Source organism: Amblyomma americanum, chromosome 4 (assembly GCF_052857255.1).
Source record: "Amblyomma americanum isolate KBUSLIRL-KWMA chromosome 4, ASM5285725v1, whole genome shotgun sequence".
Taxonomy (NCBI): domain Eukaryota; kingdom Metazoa; phylum Arthropoda; class Arachnida; order Ixodida; family Ixodidae; genus Amblyomma; species Amblyomma americanum.
Genome location: NC_135500.1, coordinates 94,473,489 through 94,491,032, shown reverse-complemented (window position 1 = coordinate 94,491,032; position 17,544 = coordinate 94,473,489). Strand labels below are relative to the sequence as shown.

General features: G+C 51.0%; 30 non-coding genes across 30 annotated transcripts; all 30 read right to left on the bottom strand.

The window, feature by feature from the left end:
* Positions 1-699: 699 nt before the first annotated feature.
* Positions 700-772, bottom strand: TRNAV-AAC (transfer RNA valine (anticodon AAC)). Its single transcript has one exon. It is a non-coding gene; the product is annotated as a tRNA-Val (tRNA).
* Positions 773-1,009: 237 nt separating this feature from the next.
* TRNAV-AAC (transfer RNA valine (anticodon AAC)) lies at positions 1,010-1,082 on the bottom strand. Its single transcript has one exon. It is a non-coding gene; the product is annotated as a tRNA-Val (tRNA).
* A 237-nt stretch (positions 1,083-1,319) lies between these two features.
* Positions 1,320-1,392, bottom strand: TRNAV-AAC (transfer RNA valine (anticodon AAC)). Its single transcript has one exon. It is a non-coding gene; the product is annotated as a tRNA-Val (tRNA).
* A 237-nt stretch (positions 1,393-1,629) lies between these two features.
* TRNAV-AAC (transfer RNA valine (anticodon AAC)) lies at positions 1,630-1,702 on the bottom strand. Its single transcript has one exon. It is a non-coding gene; the product is annotated as a tRNA-Val (tRNA).
* Positions 1,703-1,939: 237 nt separating this feature from the next.
* On the bottom strand, positions 1,940-2,012 carry TRNAV-AAC (transfer RNA valine (anticodon AAC)). Its single transcript has one exon. It is a non-coding gene; the product is annotated as a tRNA-Val (tRNA).
* A 237-nt stretch (positions 2,013-2,249) lies between these two features.
* TRNAV-AAC (transfer RNA valine (anticodon AAC)) lies at positions 2,250-2,322 on the bottom strand. Its single transcript has one exon. It is a non-coding gene; the product is annotated as a tRNA-Val (tRNA).
* Positions 2,323-2,558: 236 nt separating this feature from the next.
* TRNAV-AAC (transfer RNA valine (anticodon AAC)) lies at positions 2,559-2,631 on the bottom strand. The gene has a single exon. It is a non-coding gene; the product is annotated as a tRNA-Val (tRNA).
* Positions 2,632-4,593: 1,962 nt separating this feature from the next.
* TRNAV-AAC (transfer RNA valine (anticodon AAC)) lies at positions 4,594-4,666 on the bottom strand. The gene has a single exon. It is a non-coding gene; the product is annotated as a tRNA-Val (tRNA).
* A 237-nt stretch (positions 4,667-4,903) lies between these two features.
* On the bottom strand, positions 4,904-4,976 carry TRNAV-AAC (transfer RNA valine (anticodon AAC)). Its single transcript has one exon. It is a non-coding gene; the product is annotated as a tRNA-Val (tRNA).
* A 237-nt stretch (positions 4,977-5,213) lies between these two features.
* Positions 5,214-5,286, bottom strand: TRNAV-AAC (transfer RNA valine (anticodon AAC)). The gene has a single exon. It is a non-coding gene; the product is annotated as a tRNA-Val (tRNA).
* Positions 5,287-5,523: 237 nt separating this feature from the next.
* TRNAV-AAC (transfer RNA valine (anticodon AAC)) lies at positions 5,524-5,596 on the bottom strand. The gene has a single exon. It is a non-coding gene; the product is annotated as a tRNA-Val (tRNA).
* A 237-nt stretch (positions 5,597-5,833) lies between these two features.
* TRNAV-AAC (transfer RNA valine (anticodon AAC)) lies at positions 5,834-5,906 on the bottom strand. The gene has a single exon. It is a non-coding gene; the product is annotated as a tRNA-Val (tRNA).
* A 237-nt stretch (positions 5,907-6,143) lies between these two features.
* Positions 6,144-6,216, bottom strand: TRNAV-AAC (transfer RNA valine (anticodon AAC)). The gene has a single exon. It is a non-coding gene; the product is annotated as a tRNA-Val (tRNA).
* Positions 6,217-6,453: 237 nt separating this feature from the next.
* TRNAV-AAC (transfer RNA valine (anticodon AAC)) lies at positions 6,454-6,526 on the bottom strand. The gene has a single exon. It is a non-coding gene; the product is annotated as a tRNA-Val (tRNA).
* Positions 6,527-6,763: 237 nt separating this feature from the next.
* Positions 6,764-6,836, bottom strand: TRNAV-AAC (transfer RNA valine (anticodon AAC)). Its single transcript has one exon. It is a non-coding gene; the product is annotated as a tRNA-Val (tRNA).
* A 237-nt stretch (positions 6,837-7,073) lies between these two features.
* On the bottom strand, positions 7,074-7,146 carry TRNAV-AAC (transfer RNA valine (anticodon AAC)). The gene has a single exon. It is a non-coding gene; the product is annotated as a tRNA-Val (tRNA).
* Positions 7,147-7,382: 236 nt separating this feature from the next.
* TRNAV-AAC (transfer RNA valine (anticodon AAC)) lies at positions 7,383-7,455 on the bottom strand. Its single transcript has one exon. It is a non-coding gene; the product is annotated as a tRNA-Val (tRNA).
* A 237-nt stretch (positions 7,456-7,692) lies between these two features.
* On the bottom strand, positions 7,693-7,765 carry TRNAV-AAC (transfer RNA valine (anticodon AAC)). The gene has a single exon. It is a non-coding gene; the product is annotated as a tRNA-Val (tRNA).
* A 237-nt stretch (positions 7,766-8,002) lies between these two features.
* On the bottom strand, positions 8,003-8,075 carry TRNAV-AAC (transfer RNA valine (anticodon AAC)). Its single transcript has one exon. It is a non-coding gene; the product is annotated as a tRNA-Val (tRNA).
* Positions 8,076-8,312: 237 nt separating this feature from the next.
* TRNAV-AAC (transfer RNA valine (anticodon AAC)) lies at positions 8,313-8,385 on the bottom strand. The gene has a single exon. It is a non-coding gene; the product is annotated as a tRNA-Val (tRNA).
* A 237-nt stretch (positions 8,386-8,622) lies between these two features.
* TRNAV-AAC (transfer RNA valine (anticodon AAC)) lies at positions 8,623-8,695 on the bottom strand. The gene has a single exon. It is a non-coding gene; the product is annotated as a tRNA-Val (tRNA).
* Positions 8,696-8,931: 236 nt separating this feature from the next.
* TRNAV-AAC (transfer RNA valine (anticodon AAC)) lies at positions 8,932-9,004 on the bottom strand. The gene has a single exon. It is a non-coding gene; the product is annotated as a tRNA-Val (tRNA).
* A 237-nt stretch (positions 9,005-9,241) lies between these two features.
* TRNAA-AGC (transfer RNA alanine (anticodon AGC)) lies at positions 9,242-9,314 on the bottom strand. The gene has a single exon. It is a non-coding gene; the product is annotated as a tRNA-Ala (tRNA).
* Positions 9,315-9,551: 237 nt separating this feature from the next.
* Positions 9,552-9,624, bottom strand: TRNAV-AAC (transfer RNA valine (anticodon AAC)). The gene has a single exon. It is a non-coding gene; the product is annotated as a tRNA-Val (tRNA).
* A 237-nt stretch (positions 9,625-9,861) lies between these two features.
* TRNAV-AAC (transfer RNA valine (anticodon AAC)) lies at positions 9,862-9,934 on the bottom strand. Its single transcript has one exon. It is a non-coding gene; the product is annotated as a tRNA-Val (tRNA).
* A 237-nt stretch (positions 9,935-10,171) lies between these two features.
* Positions 10,172-10,244, bottom strand: TRNAV-AAC (transfer RNA valine (anticodon AAC)). The gene has a single exon. It is a non-coding gene; the product is annotated as a tRNA-Val (tRNA).
* A 238-nt stretch (positions 10,245-10,482) lies between these two features.
* Positions 10,483-10,555, bottom strand: TRNAV-AAC (transfer RNA valine (anticodon AAC)). Its single transcript has one exon. It is a non-coding gene; the product is annotated as a tRNA-Val (tRNA).
* Positions 10,556-15,709: 5,154 nt separating this feature from the next.
* Positions 15,710-15,782, bottom strand: TRNAG-ACC (transfer RNA glycine (anticodon ACC)). The gene has a single exon. It is a non-coding gene; the product is annotated as a tRNA-Gly (tRNA).
* Positions 15,783-16,019: 237 nt separating this feature from the next.
* On the bottom strand, positions 16,020-16,092 carry TRNAV-AAC (transfer RNA valine (anticodon AAC)). Its single transcript has one exon. It is a non-coding gene; the product is annotated as a tRNA-Val (tRNA).
* Positions 16,093-16,329: 237 nt separating this feature from the next.
* On the bottom strand, positions 16,330-16,402 carry TRNAV-AAC (transfer RNA valine (anticodon AAC)). The gene has a single exon. It is a non-coding gene; the product is annotated as a tRNA-Val (tRNA).
* Positions 16,403-17,544: the final 1,142 nt, after the last annotated feature.

Sequence of the window (17,544 nt, the reverse complement as noted above, 5' to 3'; positions counted from 1 at the left end):
ACTTATCCCAGTTAATTTCGGACCCAGTCTTTTTGCAATATTCCCCCGCAACTTTCACAACTTCTTTAACGCTTTCTTGATCCGCGCAAAAAACAGCAATATCATCAGCGTAAGCAAGCACTTTTACTTGCGCCTACAGAAGAGTGAAACCGCAGATCCCATCATTGTGCAACAGTGATAACAGAAAAGGCTCAAGGTAGATCGCAAAGAGCAAAGGCGAGAGCGGGCAACCCTGCCTGACCGAAGAACACACAGGTACAGGTTCAGTCAGCTGTTTGTTCACTATAATTCGGGTAACACAGTTGTCGTACGCTATCTGTACACCTTGTATTATCACAGAGCCGACGTTGGCATATTCTAGAATGGCGAAAAGAATGTCGTGCGACACTCGATCGAAGGCCTTTGCAAGGTCAAGCTGTATCATGGCAACTCGGCCCCCGAAGGCCACTACACCACAAGCACAGCTGCTAATGTGGCTTGAAACTGTATCGGTCATTGAAGGGGTTCGCGGTCGTGTCAGTTTCCTGCAACCGGTTGGGCGGCATGAGAGCATGAAGCACTGCGGCGCGCAATCGAGTGCCGACGCTGCGCAGGCCAACGAATTTCCGCTAGTGCGTGTAATTCAATCAGCACTGTTTTTAGAGCCATGAGCGTTTAACTTCAAGGCTGCAGACTACCGGGCAAAAAAGAAAAAGGACATGTACCTGCCAGGGATCGAACCTGGGACCTTCCGCGTGTTAGTCGGATGTGATAACCACTACACCACAAGCACAGCTGCTAATGTGGCTTGAAACTGTATCGGTCATTGAAGGGGTTCGCAGTCGTGTCAGTTTCCTGCAACCGGTTGGGCGGCATGAGAGCATGAAGCACTGCGGCGCGCAATCGAGTGCCGACGCTGCGCAGGCCAACGAATTTCCGCTAGTGCGTGTAATTCAATCAGCACTGTTTTTAGAGCCATGAGCGTTTACCTTCAAGGCTGCAGACTGCCGGGCAAAAAAGAAAAAGGACATGTGCCTGCCAGGGATCGAACCTGGGACCTTCCGCGTGTTAGGCGGATGTGATAACCACTACACCACAAGCACAGCTGCTAATGTGGCTTGAAACTGTATCGGTCATTGAAGGGGTTCGCAGTGGTGTCAGTTTCCTGCAACCGGTTGGGCGGCATGAGAGCATGAAGCACTGCGGCGCGCAATCGAGTGCCGACGCTGCGCAGGCCAACGAATTACTGCTAGTGCGTGTAATTCAATCAGCACTGTTTTTAGAGCCATGAGCGTTTATCTTCAAGGCTGCAGACTGCCGGGCAAAAAAGAAAAAGGACATGTGCCTGCCAGGGATCGAACCTGGGACCTTCCGCGTGTTAGGCGGATGTGATAACCACTACACCACAAGCACAGCTGCTAATGTGGCTTGAAACTGTATCGGTCATTGAAGGGGTTCGCAGTGGTGTCAGTTTCCTGCAACCGGTTGGGCGGCATGAGAGCATGAAGCACTGCGGCGCGCAATCGAGTGCCGACGCTGCGCAGGCCAACGAATTACTGCTAGTGCGTGTAATTCAATCAGCACTGTTTTTAGAGCCATGAGCGTTTATCTTCAAGGCTGCAGACTGCCGGGCAAAAAAGAAAAAGGACATGTGCCTGCCAGGGATCGAACCTGGGACCTTCCGCGTGTTAGGCGGATGTGATAACCACTACACCACAAGCACAGCTGCTAATGTGGCTTGAAACTGTATCGGTCATTGAAGGGGTTCGCAGTGGTGTCAGTTTCCTGCAACCGGTTGGGCGGCATGAGAGCATGAAGCACTGCGGCGCGCAATCGAGTGCCGACGCTGCGCAGGCCAACGAATTACTGCTAGTGCGTGTAATTCAATCAGCACTGTTTTTAGAGCCATGAGCGTTTATCTTCAAGGCTGCAGACTGCCGGGCAAAAAAGAAAAAGGACATGTGCCTGCCAGGGATCGAACCTGGGACCTTCCGCGTGTTAGGCGGATGTGATAACCACTACACCACAAGCACAGCTGCTAATGTGGCTTGAAACTGTATCGGTCATTGAAGGGGTTCGCAGTCGTGTCAGTTTCCTGCAACCGGTTGGGCGGCATGAGAGCATGAAGCACTGCGGCGCGCAATCGAGTGCCGACGCTGCGCAGGCCAACGAATTTCCGCTAGTGCGTGTAATTCAATCAGCACTGTTTTTAGAGCCATGAGCGTTTATCTTCAAGGCTGCAGACTGCCGGGCAAAAAAGAAAAAGGACATGTGCCTGCCAGGGATCGAACCTGGGACCTTCCGCGTGTTAGGCGGATGTGATAACCCCTACACCACAAGCACAGCTGTAATGTGGCTTGAAACTGTATCGGTCATTGATCGGGTTCGCAGTCGTGTCAGTTTCCTGCAACCGGTTGGGCGGCATGACAGCATGAAGCACTGCGGCGCGCAATCGAGTGCCGACGCTGCGCAGGCCAACGAATTTCCGCTAGTGCGTGTAATTCAATCAGCACTGTTTTTAGAGCCATGAGCGTTTACCTTCAAGGCTGCAGACTGCCGGGCAAAAAAGAAAAAGGACATGTGCCTGCCAGGGATCGAACCTGGGACCTTCCGCGTGTTAGGCGGATGTGATAACCACTACACCACAAGCACTTTTTTTTTTCTTTATTACCGGTAATCAATACATAAAAATCTCTAGCCACACTTTGGCCGAGACAATGGGTTAAAACTTTTTCATATTAATCAGTTCATCCATAACTGCCACCCAGTCCGGCGGCTGGGGTTGACTGCGGAGAACATCTGTCAGGAAAACTGCACTTTCTATAAAGTTTTCTCTCACTGGTCGCATATTTGCGTCGGCGTGCCTGGCCGCCATTCTCGTTTTCCAGATGCTGTGGAGGCCCAGTAGCATAAACATGTCGTAAGGAACTTCATCACTTTCTATAGGTAGAAACCGGATGCCATAAGGAGTTACGGGTAGTTCTTTCTTCAATGTTCTTTGCAAGATGTCCCAGTGGAAAACCGGGTCCCAGCAGTCGATAAACACATGTTCGATGGTCTCGGGTTTTTTGCAGAGTATGCAGTCGGTGTCCCAGGGCACAAAAATGCCTTTATCGTTTAGCCATGTTTTCACCGGAAGGGTACCGGTATGAAGTTTAAAGAAAAAGTATTTGACAGTCGGTCTTACCGGCATCTTCTTAACTCGCTTTAACACATCTTTGCCTGGGCCTCCGCAGCAAAAGGAAGGGTATAAGGGAGCAGCTATAAATATATCTAGCAAATCATTGTACAGTTCCTTCCTGGGTACAGCAGATAAATACTGTGTAGAAAAGTGAGCGCTCAAAGTGCGAAAGGCTGCCACAACTTCACGCAAAAAACCTGTTACAGCACGATTCGTGGCTGGGTAACTGGACACAACAAATTCCGGCAACACGTTGCCTAAGCGCACCTGCAACATTGTGCGCAACAAAGGATCGGTTTGATCACGTAGAAACAAAAATCTTGAGACAACTTGCTTCAGAAACAAATTAGAAAGACCAAGGCCGCCCCTTTTGACCGGAAGGAACAGATTAACTCGACTTGTTCGCTCCCAATTTGAGCTCCAAATAAAGACAGCAAACACTCTATGCAGCTTCTGCAGGTTTGCTCGGGTAATGAGCACGAACTGCAATAAATACCAAATTCTGGCTATTAAAAATACATTGCACACACTTGCGCGCGCGAAAACAGAAAGGTCACGTCCTTTCCAGCCATCCGCTTTTCTCCTTGCACTCTGCGTTATCTCACCCCACAACTCCGTACTGCTTTTATAGTGCTCCGAGGGTACCCCCAAGTACTTCGCAGGGGCGGTCGTCCATTTCATGTTAGCAAACACGGCAGGTGTGCTGTCCCAATCACCGTGCCAAAAACCTATGCCCTTATCCCAGTTAATTTCGGACCCAGTCTTTTTGCAATATTCCCCCGCAACTTTCACAACTTCTTTAACGCTTTCTTGATCCGCGCAAAAAACAGCAATATCATCAGCGTAAGCAAGCACTTTTACTTGCGCCTACAGAAGAGTGAAACCGCAGATCCCATCATTGTGCAACAGTGATAACAGAAAAGGTTCAAGGTAGATCGCAAAGAGCAAAGGCGAGAGCGGGCAACCCTGCCTGACCGAAGAACACACAGGTACAGGTTCAGTCAGCTGTTTGTTCACTATAATTCGGGTAACACAGTTGTCGTACGCCATCTGTACACCTTGTATTATCACAGAGCCGACGTTGGCATATTCTAGAATGGCGAAAAGAATGTCGTGCGACACTCGATCGAAGGCCTTTGCAAGGTCAAGCTGTATCATGGCAACTCGGCCCCCGAAGGCCACTACACCACAAGCACAGCTGCTAATGTGGCTTGAAACTGTATCGGTCATTGAAGGGGTTCGCGGTCGTGTCAGTTTCCTGCAACCGGTTGGGCGGCATGAGAGCATGAAGCACTGCGGCGCGCAATCGAGTGCCGACGCTGCGAAGGCCAACGAATTTCCGCTAGTGCGTGTAATTCAATCAGCACTGTTTTTAGAGCCATGAGCGTTTACCTTCAAGGCTGCAGACTGCCGGGCAAAAAAGAAAAAGGACATGTGCCTGCCAGGGATCGAACCTGGGACCTTCCGCGTGTTAGGCGGATGTGATAAACACTACACCACAAGCACAGCTGCTAATGTGGCTTGAAACTGTATCGGTCATTGAAGGGGTTCGCAGTGGTGTCAGTTTCCTGCAACCGGTTGGGCGGCATGAGAGCATGAAGCACTGCGGCGCGCAATCGAGTGCCGACGCTGCGCAGGCCAATGAATTTCCGCTTGTGCGTGTAATTCAATCAGCACTGTTTTTAGAGCCATGAGCGTTTACCTTCAAGGCTGCAGACTGCCGGGCAAAAAAGAAAAAGGACATGTGCCTGCCAGGGATCGAACCTGGGACCTTCCGCGTGTTAGGCGGATGTGATAACCACTACACCACAAGCACAGCTGCTAATGTGGCTTGAAACTGTATCGGTCATTGAAGGGGTTCGCAGTGGTGTCAGTTTCCTGCAACCGGTTGGGCGGCATGAGAGCATGAAGCACTGCGGCGCGCAATCGAGTGCCGACGCTGCGCAGGCCAATGAATTTCCGCTTGTGCGTGTAATTCAATCAGCACTGTTTTTAGAGCCATGAGCGTTTACCTTCAAGGCTGCAGACTGCCGGGCAAATAAGAAAAAGGACATGTACCTGCCAGGGATCGAACCTGGGACCTTCCGCGTGTTAGTCGGATGTGATAACTACTACACCACAAGCACAGCTGCTAATGTGGCTTGAAACTGTATCGGTCTTTGAAGGGGTTCGCAGTCGTGTCAGTTTCCTGCAACCGGTTGGGCGGCATGAGAGCACGAAGCACTGCGGCGCGCAATCGAGTGCCGACGCTGCGCAGGCCAACGAATTTCCGCTAGTGCGTGTAATTCAATCAGCACTGTTTTTAGAGCCATGAGCGTTTACCTTCAAGGGTGCAGACTGCCGGGCAAAAAAGAAAAAGGACATGTGCCTGCCAGGGATCGAACCTGGGACCTTCCGCGTGTTAGGCGGATGTGATAACCACTACACCACAAGCACAGCTGCTAATGTGGCTTGAAACTGTATCGGTCATTGAAGGGGTTCGCAGTGGTGTCAGTTTCCTGCAACCGGTTGGGCGGCATGAGAGCATGAAGCACTGCGGCGCGCAATCGAGTGCCGACGCTGCGCAGGCCAATGAATTTCCGCTTGTGCGTGTAATTCAATCAGCACTGTTTTTAGAGCCATGAGCGTTTACCTTCAAGGCTGCAGACTGCCGGGCAAAAAAGAAAAAGGACATGTGCCTGCCAGGGATCGAACCTGGGACCTTCCGCGTGTTAGGCGGATGTGATAACCACTACACCACAAGCACAGCTGCTAATGTGGCTTGAAACTGTATCGGTCATTGAAGGGGTTCGCAGTGGTGTCAGTTTCCTGCAACCGGTTGGGCGGCATGAGAGCACGAAGCACTGCGGCGCGCAATCGAGTGCCGACGCTGCGCAGGCCAACGAATTTCCGCTAGTGCGTGTAATTCAATCAGCACTGTTTTTAGAGCCATGAGCGATTACCTTCAAGGCTGCAGACTGCCGGGCAAAAAAGAAAAAGGACATGTGCCTGCCAGGGATCGAACCTGGGACCTTCCGCGTGTTAGGCGGATGTGATAACCACTACACCACAAGCACAGCTGCTAATGTGGCTTGAAACTGTATCGGTCATTGAAGGGGTTCGCAGTGGTGTCAGTTTCCTGCAACCGGTTGGGCGGCATGAGAGCATGAAGCACTGCGGCGCGCAATCGAGTGCCGACGCTGCGCAGGCCAATGAATTTCCGCTTGTGCGTGTAATTCAATCAGCACTGTTTTTAGAGCCATGAGCGTTTACCTTCAAGGCTGCAGACTGCCGGGCAAAAAAGAAAAAGGACATGTGCCTGCCAGGGATCGAACCTGGGACCTTCCGCGTGTTAGGCGGATGTGATAACCACTACACCACAAGCACAGCTGCTAATGTGGCTTGAAACTGTATCGGTCATTGAAGGGGTTCGCAGTGGTGTCAGTTTCCTGCAACCGGTTGGGCGGCATGAGAGCATGAAGCACTGCGGCGCGCAATCGAGTGCCGACGCTGCGCAGGCCAACGAATTTCCGCTAGTGCGTGTAATTCAATCAGCACTGTTTTTAGAGCCATGAGCGTTTACCTTCAAGGCTGCAGACTGCCGGGCAAAAAAGAAAAAGGACATGTGCCTGCCAGGGATCGAACCTGGGACCTTCCGCGTGTTAGGCGGATGTGATAACCACTACACCACAAGCACAGCTGCTAATGTGGCTTGAAACTGTATCGGTCATTGAAGGGGTTCGCAGTGGTGTCAGTTTCCTGCAACCGGTTGGGCGGCATGAGAGCATGAAGCACTGCGGCGCGCAATCGAGTGCCGACGCTGCGCAGGCCAATGAATTTCCGCTTGTGCGTGTAATTCAATCAGCACTGTTTTTAGAGCCATGAGCGTTTACCTTCAAGGCTGCAGACTGCCGGGCAAAAAAGAAAAAGGACATGTGCCTGCCAGGGATCGAACCTGGGACCTTCCGCGTGTTAGGCGGATGTGATAACCACTACACCACAAGCACAGCTGCTAATGTGGCTTGAAACTGTATCGGTCATTGAAGGGGCTCGCAGTGGTGTCAGTTTCCTGCAACCGGTTGGCGGCATGAGAGCATGAAGCACTGCGGCGCGCAATCGAGTGCCGACGCTGCGAAGGCCAACGAATTTCCGCTAGTGCGTGTAATTCAATCAGCACTGTTTTTAGAGCCATGAGCGTTTACCTTCAAGGCTGCAGACTGCCGTGCAAAAAAGAAAAAGGACATGTGCCTGCCAGGGATCGAACCTGGGACCTTCCGCGTGTTAGGCGGATGTGATAACCACTACACCACAAGCACAGCTGCTAATGTGGCTTGAAACTGTATCGGTCATTGAAGGGGTTCGCAGTGGTGTCAGTTTCCTGCAACCGGTTGGGCGGCATGAGAGCATGAAGCACTGCTGCGCGCAATCGAGTGCCGACGCTGCGAAGGCCAACAAATTTCCGCTAGTGCGTGTAATTCAATCAGCACTGTTTTTAGAGCCATGAGCGTTTACCTTCAAGGCTGCAGACTGCCGGGCAAAAAAGAAAAAGGACATGTGCCTGCCAGGGATCGAACCTGGGACCTTCCGCCTGTTAGGCGGATGTGATAACCACTACACCACAAGCACAGCTGCTAATGTGGCTTGAAACTGTATCGGTCATTGAAGGGGTTCGCAGTGGTGTCAGTTTCCTGCAACCGGTTGGGCGGCATGAGAGCATGAAGCACTGCGGCGCGCAATCGAGTGCCGACGCTGCGAAGGCCAACGAATTTCCGCTAGTGCGTGTAATTCAATAAGCACTGTTTTTAGAGCCATGAGCGTTTACCTTCAAGGCTGCAGACTGCCGTGCAAAAAAGAAAAAGGACATGTGCCTGCCAGGGATCGAACCTGGGACCTTCCGCGTGTTAGGCGGATGTGATAACCACTACACCACAAGCACAGCTGCTAATGTGGCTTGAAACTGTATCGGTCATTGAAGGGGCTCGCAGTGGTGTCAGTTTCCTGCAACCGGTTGGGCGGCATGAGAGCATGAAGCACTGCTGCGCGCAATCGAGTGCCGACGCTGCGAAGGCCAACAAATTTCCGCTAGTGCGTGTAATTCAATCAGCACTGTTTTTAGAGCCATGAGCGTTTACCTTCAAGGCTGCAGACTGCCGGGCAAAAAAGAAAAAGGACATGTGCCTGCCAGGGATCGAACCTGGGACCTTCCGCCTGTTAGGCGGATGTGATAACCACTACACCACAAGCACAGCTGCTAATGTGGCTTGAAACTGTATCGGTCATTGAAGGGGTTCGCAGTGGTGTCAGTTTCCTGCAACCGGTTGGGCGGCATGAGAGCATGAAGCACTGCGGCGCGCAATCGAGTGCCGACGCTGCGAAGGCCAACGAATTTCCGCTAGTGCGTGTAATTCAATAAGCACTGTTTTTAGAGCCATGAGCGTTTACCTTCAAGGCTGCAGACTGGCGGGCAAAAAAGAAAAAGGACATGTGCCTGCCAGGGATCGAACCTGGGACCTTCCGCGTGTTAGGCGGATGTGATAACCACTACACCACAAGCACAGCTGCTAATGTGGCTTGAAACTGTATCGGTCATTGAAGGGGCTCGCAGTGGTGTCAGTTTCCTGCAACCGGTTGGCGGCATGAGAGCATGAAGCACTGCGGCGCGCAATCGAGTGCCGACGCTGCGAAGGCCAACGAATTTCCGCTACTGCGTGTAATTCAATCAGCACTGTTTTTAGAGCCATGAGCGTTTACCTTCAAGGCTGCAGACTGCCGTGCAAAAAAGAAAAAGGACATGTGCCTGCCAGGGATCGAACCTGGGACCTTCCGCGTGTTAGGCGGATGTGATAACCACTACACCACAAGCACAGCTGCTAATGTGGCTTGAAACTGTATCGGTCATTGAAGGGGCTCGCAGTGGTGTCAGTTTCCTGCAACCGGTTGGGCGGCATGAGAGCATGAAGCACTGCGGCGCGCAATCGAGTGCCGACGCTGCGAAGGCCAACGAATTTCCGCTAGTGCGTGTAATTCAATCAGCACTGTTTTTAGAGCCATGAGCGTTTACCTTCAAGGCTGCAGACTGCCGGGCAAAAAAGAAAAAGGACATGTGCCTGCCAGGGATCGAACCTGGGACCTTCCGCCTGCTAGGCGGATGTGATAACCACTACACCACAAGCACAGCTGCTAATGTGGCTTGAAACTGTATCGGTCATTGAAGGGGCTCGCAGTGGTGTCAGTTTCCTGCAACCGGTTGGGCGGCATGAGAGCATGAAGCACTGCGGCGCGCAATCGAGTGCCGACGCTGCGAAGGCCAACGAATTTCCGCTAGTGCGTGTAATTCAATCAGCACTGTTTTTAGAGCCATGAGCGTTTACCTTCAAGGCTGCAGACTGCCGTGCAAAAAAGAAAAAGGACATGTGCCTGCCAGGGATCGAACCTGGGACCTTCCGCGTGTTAGGCGGATGTGATAACCACTACACCACAAGCACAGCTGCTAATGTGGCTTGAAACTGTATCGGTCATTGAAGGGGTTCGCAGTGGTGTCAGTTTCCTGCAACCGGTTGGGCGGCATGACAACATGAAGCACTGCGGCGCGCAATCGAGTGCCGACGCTGCGCAGGCCAACGAATTTCCGCTAGTGCGTGCAATTGAATCAGCACTGTTTTTAGAGCCATGAGCGTTTACCTTCAAGGCTGCAGACTGCCGTGCAAAAAAGAAAAAGGACATGTGCCTGCCAGGGATCGAACCTGGGACCTTCCGCGTGTTAGGCGGATGTGATAACCACTACACCACAAGCACAGCTGCTAATGTGGCTTGAAACTGTATCGGTCATTGAAGGGGCTCGCAGTGGTGTCAGTTTCCTGCAACCGGTTGGGCGGCATGAGAGCATGAAGCACTGCGGCGCGCAATCGAGTGCCGACGCTGCGCAGGCCAACGAATTTCCGCTAGTGCGTGCAATTGAATCAGCACTGTTTTTAGAGCCATGAGCGTTTACCTTCAAGGCTGCAGACTGCCGTGCAAAAAAGAAAAAGGACATGTGCCTGCCAGGGATCGAACCTGGGACCTTCCGCGTGTTAGGCGGATGTGATAACCACTACACCACAAGCACAGCTGCTAATGTGGCTTGAAACTGTATCGGTCATTGAAGGGGCTCGCAGTGGTGTCAGTTTCCTGCAACCGGTTGGGCGGCATGACAACATGAAGCACTGCGGCGCGCAATCGAGTGCCGACGCTGCGCAGGCCAACGAATTTCCGCTAGTGCGTGCAATTGAATCAGCACTGTTTTTAGAGCCATGAGCGTTTACCTTCAAGGCTGCAGACTGCCGGGCAAAAAAGAAAAAAGGACATGTGCCTGCCAGGGGTCGAACCTGGGACCTTCCGCGTGTTAGGCGGATGTGATAACCACTACACCACAAGCACTTTTTTTTTCTTTATTACCGGTAAACAATACATAAAAATCTCTAGCCACACTTTGGCCGAGACAATGGGTTAAAACTTTTTCTTGTTAATCAGTTCATCCATAACTGCCACCCAGTCCGGCGGCTGGGGTTGACTGCGGAGAACATCTCTCAGGAAAACTGCACTTTCTATAAAGTTTTCTCTCAGTGGTCGCACATTTGCGTCGGCGTGCCTGGCCGCCATTCTCGTTTTCCAGATGCTGTGGAGGCCCAGTAGCATAAACATGTCGTAAGGAACTTCATGACTTTCTATAGGTAGAAACCGGATGCCATAAGGAGTTACAGGTAGTTCTTTCTTCAATGTTCTTTGCAAGATGTCCCAGTGGAAAACCGGGTCCCAGCAGTCGATAAACACATGTTCGATGGTCTCGGGTTTTTTGCAGAGTATGCAGTCGGTGGTCCAGGGCACAAAAATGCCTTTATCGTTTAGCCATGTTTTCACCGGAAGGGTACCGGTATGAAGTTTAAAGAAAAAGAATTTGACAGTCGGTCTTACAGGCATCTTCTTAACTCGCTTTAACACATCTTTGCCTGGGCCTCCGCAGCAAAAGGAACGGTATAAGGGAGCAGGTATAAATATATCTAGCAAATCTTTGTACAGTTTTTTCCTGGGTACAGCAGATAGATACTGTGTAGAAAAGTGAGCGCTCAAAGTGCGAAAGGCTGCCACAACTTCACGCAAAAAACCTGTTGCAGCACGATTCGTGGCCGGGTAACTGGACACAACAAATTCCAGCAACACGTTGCCTAAGCGCACCTGCAACATTGTGCGCAACAAAGGATCGGTTTGATCACGTAGAAACAAAAATCTTGAGACAACTTGCTTCAGAAACAAATTGGAAAGACCAAGGTCGCCCCTTTTAACCGGAAGGAACAGATTAACTCGACTTGTTCGCTCCCAATTTGAGCTCCAAATAAAGACAGCGAACACTCTATGCAGCTTCTGGAGGTTTGCTCGGGTAATGAGCACGTACTGCAATAAATACCAAATTCTGGCTATTAAAAATACATTGCACACACTTGCGCGCGCGAAAACAGAAAGGTCACGTCCTTTCCAGCCATCCGCTTTTCTCCTTGCGCTCTGCGTTATCTCACCCCACAACTCCGTACTGCTTTTATAGTGCTCCAAGGGTACCCCCAAGTACTTCGCAGGGGCGGTCGTCCATTTCATGTTAGCAAACACGGCAGGTGTGCTGTCCCAATCACCGTGCCAAAAACCTATGCACTTATCCCAGTTAATCTCGGACCCAGTCTTTTTGCAATATTCCCCCGCAACTTTCACAACTTCTTTAACGCTTTCTTGATCCGCGCAAAAAACAGCAATATCATCAGCGTAAGCAAGCACTTTTACTTGCGCCGACAGAAGAGTGAAACCGCAGATCCCATCATTGTGCAACAGTGATAACAGAAAAGGCTCAAGGTAGATCGCAAAGAGCAAAGGCGAGAGCGGGCAACCCTGCCTGACCGAAGAACACACAGGTACAGGTTCAGTCAGCTGTTTGTTCACTATAATTCGGGTAACACAGTTGTCGTACGCCATCTGTACACCTTGTATTATCACAGATCCGACGTTGGCATATTCTAGAATGGCGAAAAGAATGTCGTGCGACAATCGATCGAAGGCCTTTGCAAGGTCAAGCTGTATCATGGCAACTCGGCCCCCGAAGGCATCGCAGCATTCAAGAACAGTTCTAGCAATGTGCACATTTGTTCCAATGGTGCGACCTTTAATACCGCACGTTTGGTGGGGCCCTACAAGGTCCTTTATGACCTTTTGCAGTCTGTTGGCAAGAATCTTCTTAAACACTTTATAGTCAACGTTGGTTAGGCTTATCGGCAGATAAGCCCCAACGGACAGAAGTTGATCCTGGTCCTCACTCTTGGGTATTAAAACCACGTGTGCTGTTTTAAATGATGGTGGCATTTTCTTTGTCTCATAAATTTCGGTGAAGACGCAGTGGAGAGCTTGGGTGAGTTCGGCTTTGAACTTCTTATAAAATTCACTACCTAAGCAGTCAGGACCGGGAGATTTTCCGGCACTCAGCTCTTCGATTGCTCTTCCCACTTCGCTTACGCTGATTGGTACCTCCAGCCCTTGTTTTATATCGTCTCCTAGTTTTGGCATACGGGACAAGAACGTGTTTGCACACCCTTCTTCTTCAAGCCGTCGCCGCCCAAGCAATTCCCGATACTGCTCAACAAACGCCAACTGAATCACTTTGCTATCATTCGTTACCTCGTTTCTGTACCTGATTTGTCTTACTTCGTTCTGAGTCGCGTACTTCTTTTCGTCACTAAGCGAGCGTTTAGTAGGTACTTGGTCAAGCCAGAGACGTTCAGCACGGGCCCGTATCATGGCAGCTGTATACTTGTCTTTTTCGATAATCTCAAGTTTACTTTTTGTATCTCTTATTTCTTTCTTATATCTTCCCGGCTGGGAACTTTCCAGGCTTACGAGCAAGTCAAGTTGGCAATGTAGTTCTTTTTCTTCAACACGTTTATCGTGGCATATGATGCTTGCCCTTTCAATCGCGTTTATTTTCACTTGCTCTTTGAAATCTTCCCACCTAATCACCCAGTTCCCAGGCTCTGCTGATAGCAATGTTTTAATGCATTCATTAACTTTAATGTCAAAGCGTTCATCCTCGAGTAGCTGTGCGTTAAACTTCCACAGGTCCCACGAGAAACGAGATTTCTTGTCTTTGTTCCCCAGGGTAAACGTAACTAAGCTGTGGTCGGTAAAAGACATGTGTTTTACCTCGTAGCTATTGTACAAAGGATTCAGATCAAGCGACACATACGCTCTGTCAAGTCTCGCGTGACTTTCACCCTGGAAGTGAGTAAAATGCGGCGCTACCGAAAGAACTTCAGCAACATCATCTAAACCATTTTCTTGCACAATCGAATTCAACAATTCCGCACTTTTGTCACGAAGGAGTCTTTTTGTAATTCTATCCTCTGCTTTACAAACGCAGTTAAAGTCGCCCAAAAGCACAATTAACCGCTCACAGCACACATATTGTTCCACGCGCTTAAAAAATTCCTTGCGCTCGTTCTCCCTGTTAGGAGCATACACGCATATGACTCTGAATAGCAAATTGCAATAAAAAAAAATCTACTACAACCAAACGGCCAGTTTGACACACAGTTAAATTCTGCTCGACAATCCCCAGAGAATTCCTAATAAATACAGCACAACCGCCCGATGTGCCAGAAGAATGGCACACACAAACATTGTAGCGTGCCGTAAAAGGCTGCACCATAAGGTCCGCCTGTTCCTGTCTTTCGACTTTCGTCTCCTGTACGGCTATTATGTCTAGGTCATTATCAACGAACAGCCGGCTTAGTTGGTACTGACGCTTCTTGGAAGCCGGTCCCCTGAAATTAATTGTTTGCAATGCGCAACGCTCTAAGAGGTGTAGAAGCCATCTAGTTTAGGTACAGGAGCCATATGGTGCATACCTCGGGACACAAGGCGACGGTGCGGGTGACTTGCCTAGTCTGAGGTGCTCGATGGGTGCGGTGCCGGTAATCCAAAGTCTCTTGCACAAGTGCCTCTTGCGTATGGACTGGAAAATCAGCCCATGCAGTCCGTCACCGAAAAAGGCCATCTCACGCCCACAGAAACCACTCACAGGGCACTCACTCCAACTAAGGCGGCGGCTTAGCCGCCGCTCGTTGATCGGCCTGTACATTCAGCCGCGGTTTCAACGTCGGTCGCCTGACACCAACAGTCTTCTGCGGCGGCTCGTCGCCTTCGCTCACTTTGGGCTCTCCATTCGCACTGTGCTCGTGCGGTCGCTTCCCTGCTTGGTTGCTGGTTGATGCATGTGACACTTCCATGCTGTCACCATGCTGGGGAACGACGGGAGCTGACGCCCCACTGCTCAAGACTTCGTCCGTTGGCGCCTTGACTTCTGCAGGCTGCGCTACCTGTTGCTGCCGCTTACTGCTGGGCTCCTCTACGCTTGTGGATATTTCCGGAGCGGGCACAGCTGGGGCCTTCTTCTCCACGCTGTCCCCTGCCTCTGCTGCAGCATCTTCCGCGTCAGCCTCGTCCATGACAAGTTCGGACGAAATGTCAGTGTTGACTGGGACGGCAGCACTCGTGTACGTGTGTACGCAGCTGCTTTCTTCGTGCCCGTAGCGACGACAGGCGCCACCTCGTGGAACCTTGCACTCACGGCGAATGGGCCCAGTACCATGGCAGCGCAGACACAGCGGAGCTCTGCCCGGTACAACCACGAGAGCCAGCTCACCGCCAACCCTGACTTCGTGAGGGAGGTCTTCCAGCTTCACGCCAGGATTCATTTTCAATGAAACCAAGCGTGTCGTCGACCCCTTGCTGGCGACACCCTGGACGCGCCACCGCTCCTTGGTGACTTCGCTCACCTTGCCGTACGGAGCAAAGGCTACCCTCACGTCTTCGTCGGGCACGTTGTGCAGCAGCCAGTGCAGCTTGACGCGGACGTCCTGGTTTGCCGGGTCGATGACGAGACAGCGGCAGTCCTTGACTTTCAGTGCGCCGGCAGAATTTTCGTCACCGCCTCAGCACTCGCGAAAGTAACAGCCCATACATGGCTCATGCGATACGCCCCCAAGGCGATAACCTCGGGGAGCAGCATCAGCTGAGCCAGCGCATCCCTGAAATCTTCGACCCGATAAGGACGGGCCCGCACGTCAGCGTGCGAAAAAACTGTGTTCAACACAACACGTCGTGTAGGAAGGGTAGGCAGAATCACCTGATACTCTTCATCCGAGGCAAAAGCCCAGTTTCCGCGGCCAGACATGACCGCTGTAGCTGCTCCAACGGAGCCCGTCATCGCACGTCCGTCACGCTCGGTGGCCGGAAGTCGAATCCCCCACTACACCACAAGCACAGCTGCTAATGTGGCTTGAAACTGTATCGGTCATTGAAGGGGTTCGCAGTCGTGCCAGTTTCCTGCAACCGGTTGGGCGGCATGAGAGCATGAAGCACTGCGGCGCGCAATCGAGTGCCGACGCTGCGCAGGCCAACGAATTTCCGCTAGTGCGTGTAATTCAATCAGCACTGTTTTTAGAGCCATGAGCGTTTACCTTCAAGGTTGCAGACTCCCGGGCAAAAAGAAAAAGGACATGTGCCTGCCAGGGATCGAACATGGGACCTTCCGCATGGTAGGCGGATGTGATAACCACTACACCACAAGCGCAGCTGCTAATGTGGCTTGAAACTGTATCGGTCATTGAAGGGGTTCGCAGTCGTGTCAGTTTCTTGCAACCGGTTGGGCGGCATGACAGCATGAAGCACTGCGGCGCGCAATCGAGTGCCGACGCTGCGCAGGCCAACGAATTTCCGCTAGTGCGTGTAATTCAATCAGCACTGTTTTTAGAGCCATGAGCGTTTACCTTCAAGGCTGCAGACTGCCGGGCAAAAAAGAAAAAGGACATGTGCCTGCCAGGGATCAAACATGGGACCTTCCGAGTGTTAGGCGGATGTGATAACCACTACACCACAAGCACAGCTGCTAATGTGGCTTGAAACTGTATCGGTCATTGAAGGGGTTCGCAGTCGTGTCAGTTTCCTGCAACCGGTTGGGCGGCATGAGAGCATGAAGCACTGCGGCGCGCAATCGAGTGCCGACGCTGCGCAGGCCAACGAATTTCCGCTAGTGCGTGTAATTCAATCAGCACTGTTTTTAGAGCCATGAGCGTTTACCTTCAAGGCTGCAGACTGCCGGGCAAAAAAGAAAAAGGACATGTGCCTGCCAGGGATCAAACCTGGGACCTTCCGCGTGTTAGGCGGATGTGATAACCACTACACCACAAGCACAGCTGCTAATGTGGCTTGAAACTGTATCGGTCATTGAAGGGGTTCGCAGTCGTGTCAGTTTCCTGCAACCGGTTGGGCGGCATGAGAGCATGAAGCACTGCGGCGCGCAATCGAGTGCCGACGCTGCGCAGGCCAACGAATTTCCGCTAGTGCGCGTAATTCAATCAGCACTGTTTTTAGAGCCATGAGCGTTTACCTTCAAGGCTGCAGACTGCCGGGCAAAAAAGAAAAAGAACATGTACCTGCCAGGGATCGAGCCTGGGACCTTGCGCGTGGTAGGCGGATGTGATAACCACAATTTTTTTCAATGACTTTATATTGATACAAGCACGATACATTGCTAAAACAACGCGGCCTGCTTCGGCCGGTCACAAGTTAAAATTTATTGAGTAGCACCAATTCATCGAGCACACGCAACCATACATGTGGGTCTGCCTGTGCCCGGTACACATCTCGTATGTAACACACAGTCTCCACGAAGTGCTCTCTTACAGATCGAATAACAACATCAGCATTCCGGACAGCCATTCGGGTTTTCCATAAACTATGGAGGCCCAGAAGCATAATCATGTCATAAGGGACGCCTGTGTCATCTATGTCTACCGGTAAGTAGCGAATGCCAATTGGTGTTATGGGTAATTCCTTTTTAGTGTGCGTTGTAAGACATCCCAATAAAAATTCGGGTCCCAGCATTCAATGAACACGTGTTCTATAGTTTCAGGCTTTTTGCAAAGCAAGCAGTTCGTTGCCCATTGTACAAATATACCTTTGTCTGCAAGCCACGTCTTAACCGGCAAAATACTCGTGTGTAATTTTGAAAAGAATGTTTTTTGTGCTTGCCTTGACTGGCTTCTTTTTAATTGTTTTTAGAACATCTTGCCCTGGGCCTCCAGAATTTATTGTACGGTACAGAGGCACATGCATTATGATGTCTATCAGATCCCTGTACAAATTTTTTTTCTTTACAGCGCTAAGGTACTCCAGTGAAAACAGAACCTTAAGGAATCGCACAAAGTCCACAACCTCTCTCAAGTAACCTCTAGCACCATAAGTTGACGGTCTCACAGTAGACACTATAAAATCTGGCAGAGCCCTGCTCAGACGAACCTGCATCACGGAACGCAAAAAGGGCTCGTTCTGAT